The 6594-nt window shown below is 43.4% G+C and overlaps 1 protein-coding gene across 2 annotated transcripts in view; it reads left to right on the top strand.

The window, feature by feature from the left end:
* The window catches only part of AP1G1 (adaptor related protein complex 1 gamma 1 subunit), a 101047-nt gene that overhangs the window by 22440 nt on the left and 72013 nt on the right, over positions 1–6594 (top strand). The gene's annotated exons all lie outside the window — the stretch shown is intronic.

Raw genomic sequence — 6594 nt, 5'->3', positions numbered from 1 at the left:
TTTTTTGCACTTTTTGGCTGGGGCTGGGTTTGAACCCGCCACCTTTGGCATATGGGGCCAGCACCCTACTCTTTTGAGTCACAGGCGCTGCCTATGCTGTGAAAATTTTAAAGATCATTAATTGAATATTTTTGAAAGCAGTTCAAAGCACAGGAGGTATATTCTTTCTTAACTTTTTTTTTTTTTTGAGTCTCATTGTGTCACCGTCTAACGAGAGCTGTGGCATCATAGCTCACAGCAACTTCAAATTCCTGGGCTTAAGCAATTCTCTTGCCTTGGTCTCCCAAGTATTTGGGACTACAGGTGCCCGCCACGTTGCCCAGCTATTTTTTTGTTGCAGTTGTCATCGTATTTTAGTTGTCCTAGGCCGAGTATGAACCTGCCAACCTCAGTGCATGTGGCTGGCATCATAACCACTGTGCTATGGCCGCTGAGCCTCTTAACTCTCTCTCTTTTTTTTTAAATTAACATAATTTAAGTGTGCCACAGAAGTTTAAATATAGATTCAAGTGTGTCAAGTGTTCTATATCCTTGTTAATACTAAGTATTCTCTTAGTTCTATTAATTACTGAGGGAGACAAGTTGAAGTCTTCTAAGTATACCTGGATATTTATTTTTCCTTTTATGCTTGTCAGTTTTTACTTTATTTTTTAGCTCTGTGAATGTGTTAGACACATTCACAATGAGGGTTGTTTGTGTGTGTGTGTGAGAATTCACCCTTTTACCCATCAGTGGGAAGAAAGGTAGAGAAAAGAGAGCGAATTACCCAGTGCTCTTGGGATCATAACTCCACTGGGCAGAAAAAAAGAATTCTCTTCTTTCAGATTTTGGTACCTACCTACTTGTCAGCTGCCATTGTGGATCTGCCATAGCCACCACTGTTACAGTATTTCCCCGCAAGGGGAGAGAGAAAAGGAACCAAAAGAGAGAATTCCCCCCCATTGTCCTTGATGTTCCTTTTCCTGTTCCTTGGACCAGAAAGGGAGGGTTTTTCTTAGACTCCTTCTCTCTCTACTCAGTGGGCACTTCTGGCTTTTGGACTGCCTTTTGTTTCAGGCTAGGCAATACTGGGGAAAAATGATAATTCTGTTTTCTTTAATCTGCTCACTGGCATTTACTTCTCAGTCCTCAACTAGCTGTGGCATACGTGTCATCCAGGATTTATAGTTGCAGTCAGAGGGAGGGACAGGGCAGACTGTTCTTACCTCCATTTTCCTTGGCACTAGAACTTTCTGTTTAGTTTTGATCTTAGAATGTTTTCTTAATGTCCAGTTCTTTTCCGTGTTAGTTAACCTTTGCTTTTCATCCATGCCTCCTAAGGTATGTTCTTGTGGTATATAAAGAAATCAAGTAGTATGTTATCACAGCTCAAGGAAAAAAAGCCTTCATTTCTCTAAGCTACAGACAGCCAAGTACTGGAGGAAGAGTGTTGAATTGGGGGAATCATGAGAGGTGAGTCAGGCCAGTAACTAACTTTGTAACCTTATACAGGGTGGTTAGCCTGGGTTTTCAGTTTCCTCCATAAAAAGGTAGTGGCATAAACTATGTTTCTGTGATTCTGTGACAGATAGCTGAGAATTTATCTTAGATAAATTGTTTTTCCTCTCACTTGGCTGAAACTCTTATGATTTTTTTTCCTGTTGGGCTACATGTTCTTAGACTAGATTTAAACTTTTATTAAAATAGTCTTTTTGTTTGCTTTGTAGGATCATTGTATAGAAAAGTTATTTTTTAAGAGAGTATTCTCAATTAATCTTGATTGAGTTTAGTTGCCATAGTCTTTAAAAAATGTATTTTTAATTTTATTATTATTATTATTTTTCGAGAGAGAGTCTCATTTTATCACCCAAGGTAGAGTGACCTACGTCTTAGCTTACAACAACCTCAAAGTCCTGGGCTCAAGCAATTGATTCTCTTGTCTCATCCTCCTGAGTTCCTGGGACTACAGTGTCCCCCCCCCCCCTTTTTTTTTTGAGACAGAGCCTCAAGCTGTCCTGGGTAGAATGCTGTGGCATCACAGCTCACAGCAACCTCTAACTCCTGGGCTTAAGTGATTCTGTTGCCTTAGCCTCCCAAGTATCTGGGACTACAGGTGCCTACCACAACCCCTGGCTATTTTTTGGTTGTAGTTCTCATTGTTGTTTGATAGGCCCAGGCTGGATTCAAACCCTCCAGCTCTGGTGTATGTGGCTGGTGCCTTAGCCACTTGAGCTACAGGCACCTAGCCTTGGAGAGGGAGGCTTTTTTGTAAGGGACGGGGTCTCACTCTTGCTCAGGCTGGTCTGGAACTGTGAACTCAAGCAATCTACCAGCCTTGGTCTCCCAGAGTCCTAGGATTACAGGTGTGAGCTGCGTCAGAAATCTCCCTCCCTTCCTCCCTCACTCTCTTCATCCCTTCCTTCCCTCCCTCTCTCCTTACCTCCCTCCCTCCATCCCTCCTTCCCTCCTTTCTTTCTGCCTTCCTCCCTTCCTCCCTCCCTCCCTCCCTTCCTCCCTTCCTCCCTCCCTTCCTCCCTTCCTCCCTTCCTCCCTTCTGTTTTTTGAGATAGTCTTACTCTTTTGCCCTGGGTAGAGTACCATGGTGTTACAGGAGTCTCAAACTCTGGGACTCGAGATCTTCCTGCCTCAGCCTCCCAAGTAGGTGGGACAACAGGTACCCGCCACAATGCCTGGCTAGTTTTTCTATTTTTAGTGAAGATATGGTCTTACTCTTGCTCAGGACTGTCTTGAGCTCCTAAGCTCAAGCAATCTACCCACCTCCCAGAGTGCTAGGATTACAGGTATGAGCCACCATGCTCAGCCTGTTTGTTCCTTTTTGAGTCAGGGTCTTCGTCTGTTGCCTGGGCTAGAGTACAGTGTCATGATGGTTCACTGCATGACACTGGACTCCTGTGCTCGAGCAATTCTCCTGTCCTAGCCTCTCGAGTAATTAAGACTATAGGCACATGCCATCGCCCCCAGCTTATTTTAAGATTTTTTGTAGAAACAGGGTCTCACAATGTTGCCTGGCTTGTTCTTAAACTCCTGTCCTCAAGCAATCCTCATGCCTTGGCTTCCCAACATGCTGACAGGCATGAGCCACATTGCCTAACCTAGATCTTTAACTACTGATTAAACTTTTTACTTATGAAAAAGTTAAAGGATTTAAATTTGTTACTTGTTGAAGCTATATTACTTCTAAAAAGTTTCAAATATACATGAAAATAGTATATATAATGTGCTTTCATGTACTCATCGTACAGTCTCAGCAATGATCAGCATTGCCCATTTCATTTTTTCCCATCTCTTTATCTCTTCAATACTTTTTTTTCTTGGAATATTTTATTTTTATTTATTTTTTTGAGACAGAGTCTCATTTTGTCACCCTCAGTAGAGTGCTGTGGCATCACAGCTCACAGCAACCTCCAACTCTTGGGCTTGAATGATTCTCTTGCCTCAGCCTCCCGAGTAATTGGGACTACAGGTGCCCACCGCAGTGCCCAGCTAGTTTTGTTGCAGTTTCTACTGGTATTTTAGTTGGCCGGGGCCGGGTTTGAACCTGCCACCCTCTGTATTTGGGGGTGGCGCCCTACCCACTGAGCCATAGGTGCCGCCCTCTTGGAATGTTTTAAAATAAATGCTAATGATTGTTATAATTTCATTGGGAAATGTAATGCTCATTTTTGAAGTATTGGGGGGACTATAACCTTGGAATTCCTAAGTTCAGGTGCTAGTTCTGTCACTTTTGACCTTTGTGATTGTAAGTAAGTTGCAAAGTTGCTCTGTGCAAAGTTACTTTGTAGGCAAAATGGGAATAATGATTTCTATCCTTACTTCAAAATGGTCTAAAGTAACAAGTGAGGTAATGAATGTAGAAGTACTCCCGGGCATTGTGTGGGTGTGGGTGCCTGTAGTCCCAGCTACTCAAGAGGCTGAGGCAGGAAAATTGCTTGAGCCCATAGTTTGAGGTTGCTGTGAGCTATGATGCCATGGCCCTCTACCCAGGGTGATAAGGTGAGACTCTGTCTCAAAAAAAAAAAAAAATATATATATATATATACACACACACACACACACAAACACACACAGATACATATATATAAAGTATTCTTTGTAAACTTCAAACACTAGACCTTTGAGTATTTCTATTAAAAAGTAGCAAAAACAGCACAATACAGGTAGCTTTATACAGGTGTGGTTTAAGACAGTGGTCTCCAAACTTTTGGCACCAAGGACTGGTTCCTTGGAAGACAATTTGTCCACCAGTGGGGTGTGTGTGTGTGTGTGTGTGTGTGTGTGCGTATAGGTGGAGCTCAGGCAGCAATGCCAGTAATGGGGAGCAAATGGGGGCTATAAATACAGATGAAGCTGCTTTGCTCGACTGTCTGCCATTTACCTCTTGCTATGTAGCCTGGTTCCTAATTTTCATGGAAGACAATTTTTCCCTGGACCTGGGTGGGGGAGGAGGGGTGGAACTCTGTGGCCAGCTCCTAACAGGTCTTCAGCCTGGGTCTATTTTTTTTTGAGACAGAGTCTCAAGCTGTTGCCCTAGGTAGAGTGCTGTGGCATCATAGCTCACAGCAACCTGAAACTCTTGGGCTTAAGCAGTTCTCTTGCCTCAGCCTCCCAAGTAGTTGGTACTACAGGTGCCTGCCACAACATCTGGCTTTTTTCTTTTGTTGTTGTTGTTGCAGTTGTCATTGTTTTAGCTGGCCTGGGCCGGGTTCAAACCTGCTAGCCTCGTTGTATGTGGCTGGTGCCCTACCCACTGAGCTACAGGCAGTGCCCCAGCCTTGGTGTTTTCGACACACAGACTTTTTTTTTTTTTTTTTTTGGTAGACAGTCTCACTCTCTTGCCCCAGGCTAGAGTGCCTTGATGTCAGCCTAGTTCACAGCATCCTCAAACTCCTGGGCTCACTGATCCTCTTGCTTCATGAAGCCTCCTGAGTAGCTGAGACTTTGGGCTCCTACTACTATGCCTGGCTAATTTTTCTATTTTTAGTAGAGCTGGGGTGTCGCTCTTGCTCAGGCTGGTCTCCAAGTCCTGAACTCAAGGGATCCTCCCACATTGGCCTCCTACAGTGCCAGGATTATAGGTGTGAGCCACTGTGCTGGGCCCTAAGACACAATCTTAAAGAGTGCCAATATAGCCCCTCTTGGAGGATTATATCAATACATTACCTACAGAGCATTTCTAAATCCTCAGTACACTGTGTCTGCCTTGAGGATTAAAATCACAGTGAACTCACAGGAGTGGGATATCCTCCTGGTATGTTGGGTTAGAACAAAATTAAGAATCATTGATTAGGCCCTGCACAGTGGCTCATGCCTATAATCCCAGCACTTTGGTAGGCCAGAATGGGATGATCACTTGAGACCAGTCTGAGCAACATAAGGTGACATGAGCTCTAGTAAAAAGAAAGAAGAAAAGAAAAATTAGCCAGGCATGGTGGTATTTGATTGTGGTCCAAGCTTCTGGGAAGCCTGAGGTAGGACAATGACTTGAATTCAGGAGTTTCAAGTTGCAGTGACTTAGGATCACCTTCTCATGCCTAGGGAACAAAGTTAAACCCTGCTTCAAAAAAAAAAAAGAGGCTGGGGTCCTGTGGCTCAAGTGGTTAAGGTGCCAGCCACACACCTGAGTATGTGGTTTCAAATCCAGCCTGGCCCACCAAACAACAATGACGGCTGCAACCAAAAAATAGCTGGCCATTGTGGTGGGCACCTGTAATCCCAGCTACTTGGGAGGTAGAGGCGAGAGAATTGCTTGAGCCCAGGAGTTGGGAGGTTGCTGTGAGTTGTGATGCCACTGCACTCTCCCCAGGGGGACAGCTTGAGGCTTTGTCTCAAGAAAAAAAAGGGGGGGGGGGAAGGAAAGAAAGATTGATTTCAGGATTTATGGATAATATGTACTGAAAATACATAATGATAATCTTCCTCTAATTTAGTCATCTTCATTTTCTTAGTCAACATTATTGAGGTATAATGTACCTGTTTAAATGCGAAGTTAAGTGAGTTTTGAGAAGTATATATATCCATCACAAATATTTCTTTCATCCTAGCAGGCTTCCTTCCATCTCTTTCAATCAGTCCCAATCCTATCCTCAGCCTCAGGCAGTTACTGATATCCTCTCAATCACTGTAGACTTATTAGAGTTTCATGTAAATAAAATCATACAGAATGTACTAAACTCTATCTTTTTGTCTGTTTCTTTTGTTTGCGTAATATTTTTAAGACTTTCATGTTGTGTATAACTGGTTCTGTTTTATTCTGAGAAATATTCTATTATATGGATACACTATTACTCATTTATCTATTTACGGATGTTTGTGTTGTTTGCAGTTTTTGATAATTATAAACAAAGCTTCTGTGAACATTTATGTACACGTCTTGGTGATGATATATATTTTCGTTACATTAGAGTAGCCTTCCTCAAACTATAGCCCGCGGGCCACATGCAACCCACCTAGGACATTTATCTGGCCCACCGGGTGTTTTTGCCGCCACTGCCTATCCTGCCTAGCAGCTGCCTCGTCCTGGGGCCCGCAGTCCGGCCCTCCAACGGTCTGAGGGACAGTGAACTGGTCCCCTGTTTAAAAAGTTTGAGGACCCCT

The sequence above is a fragment of the Otolemur garnettii genome, unplaced genomic scaffold (genome assembly GCF_000181295.1).
Source record: "Otolemur garnettii isolate 467f Iridium unplaced genomic scaffold, OtoGar3 scaffold00047, whole genome shotgun sequence".
Classification (NCBI taxonomy): Eukaryota; Metazoa; Chordata; class Mammalia; order Primates; family Galagidae; genus Otolemur; species Otolemur garnettii.
This window is presented reverse-complemented; position numbering and strand designations above follow the sequence as displayed.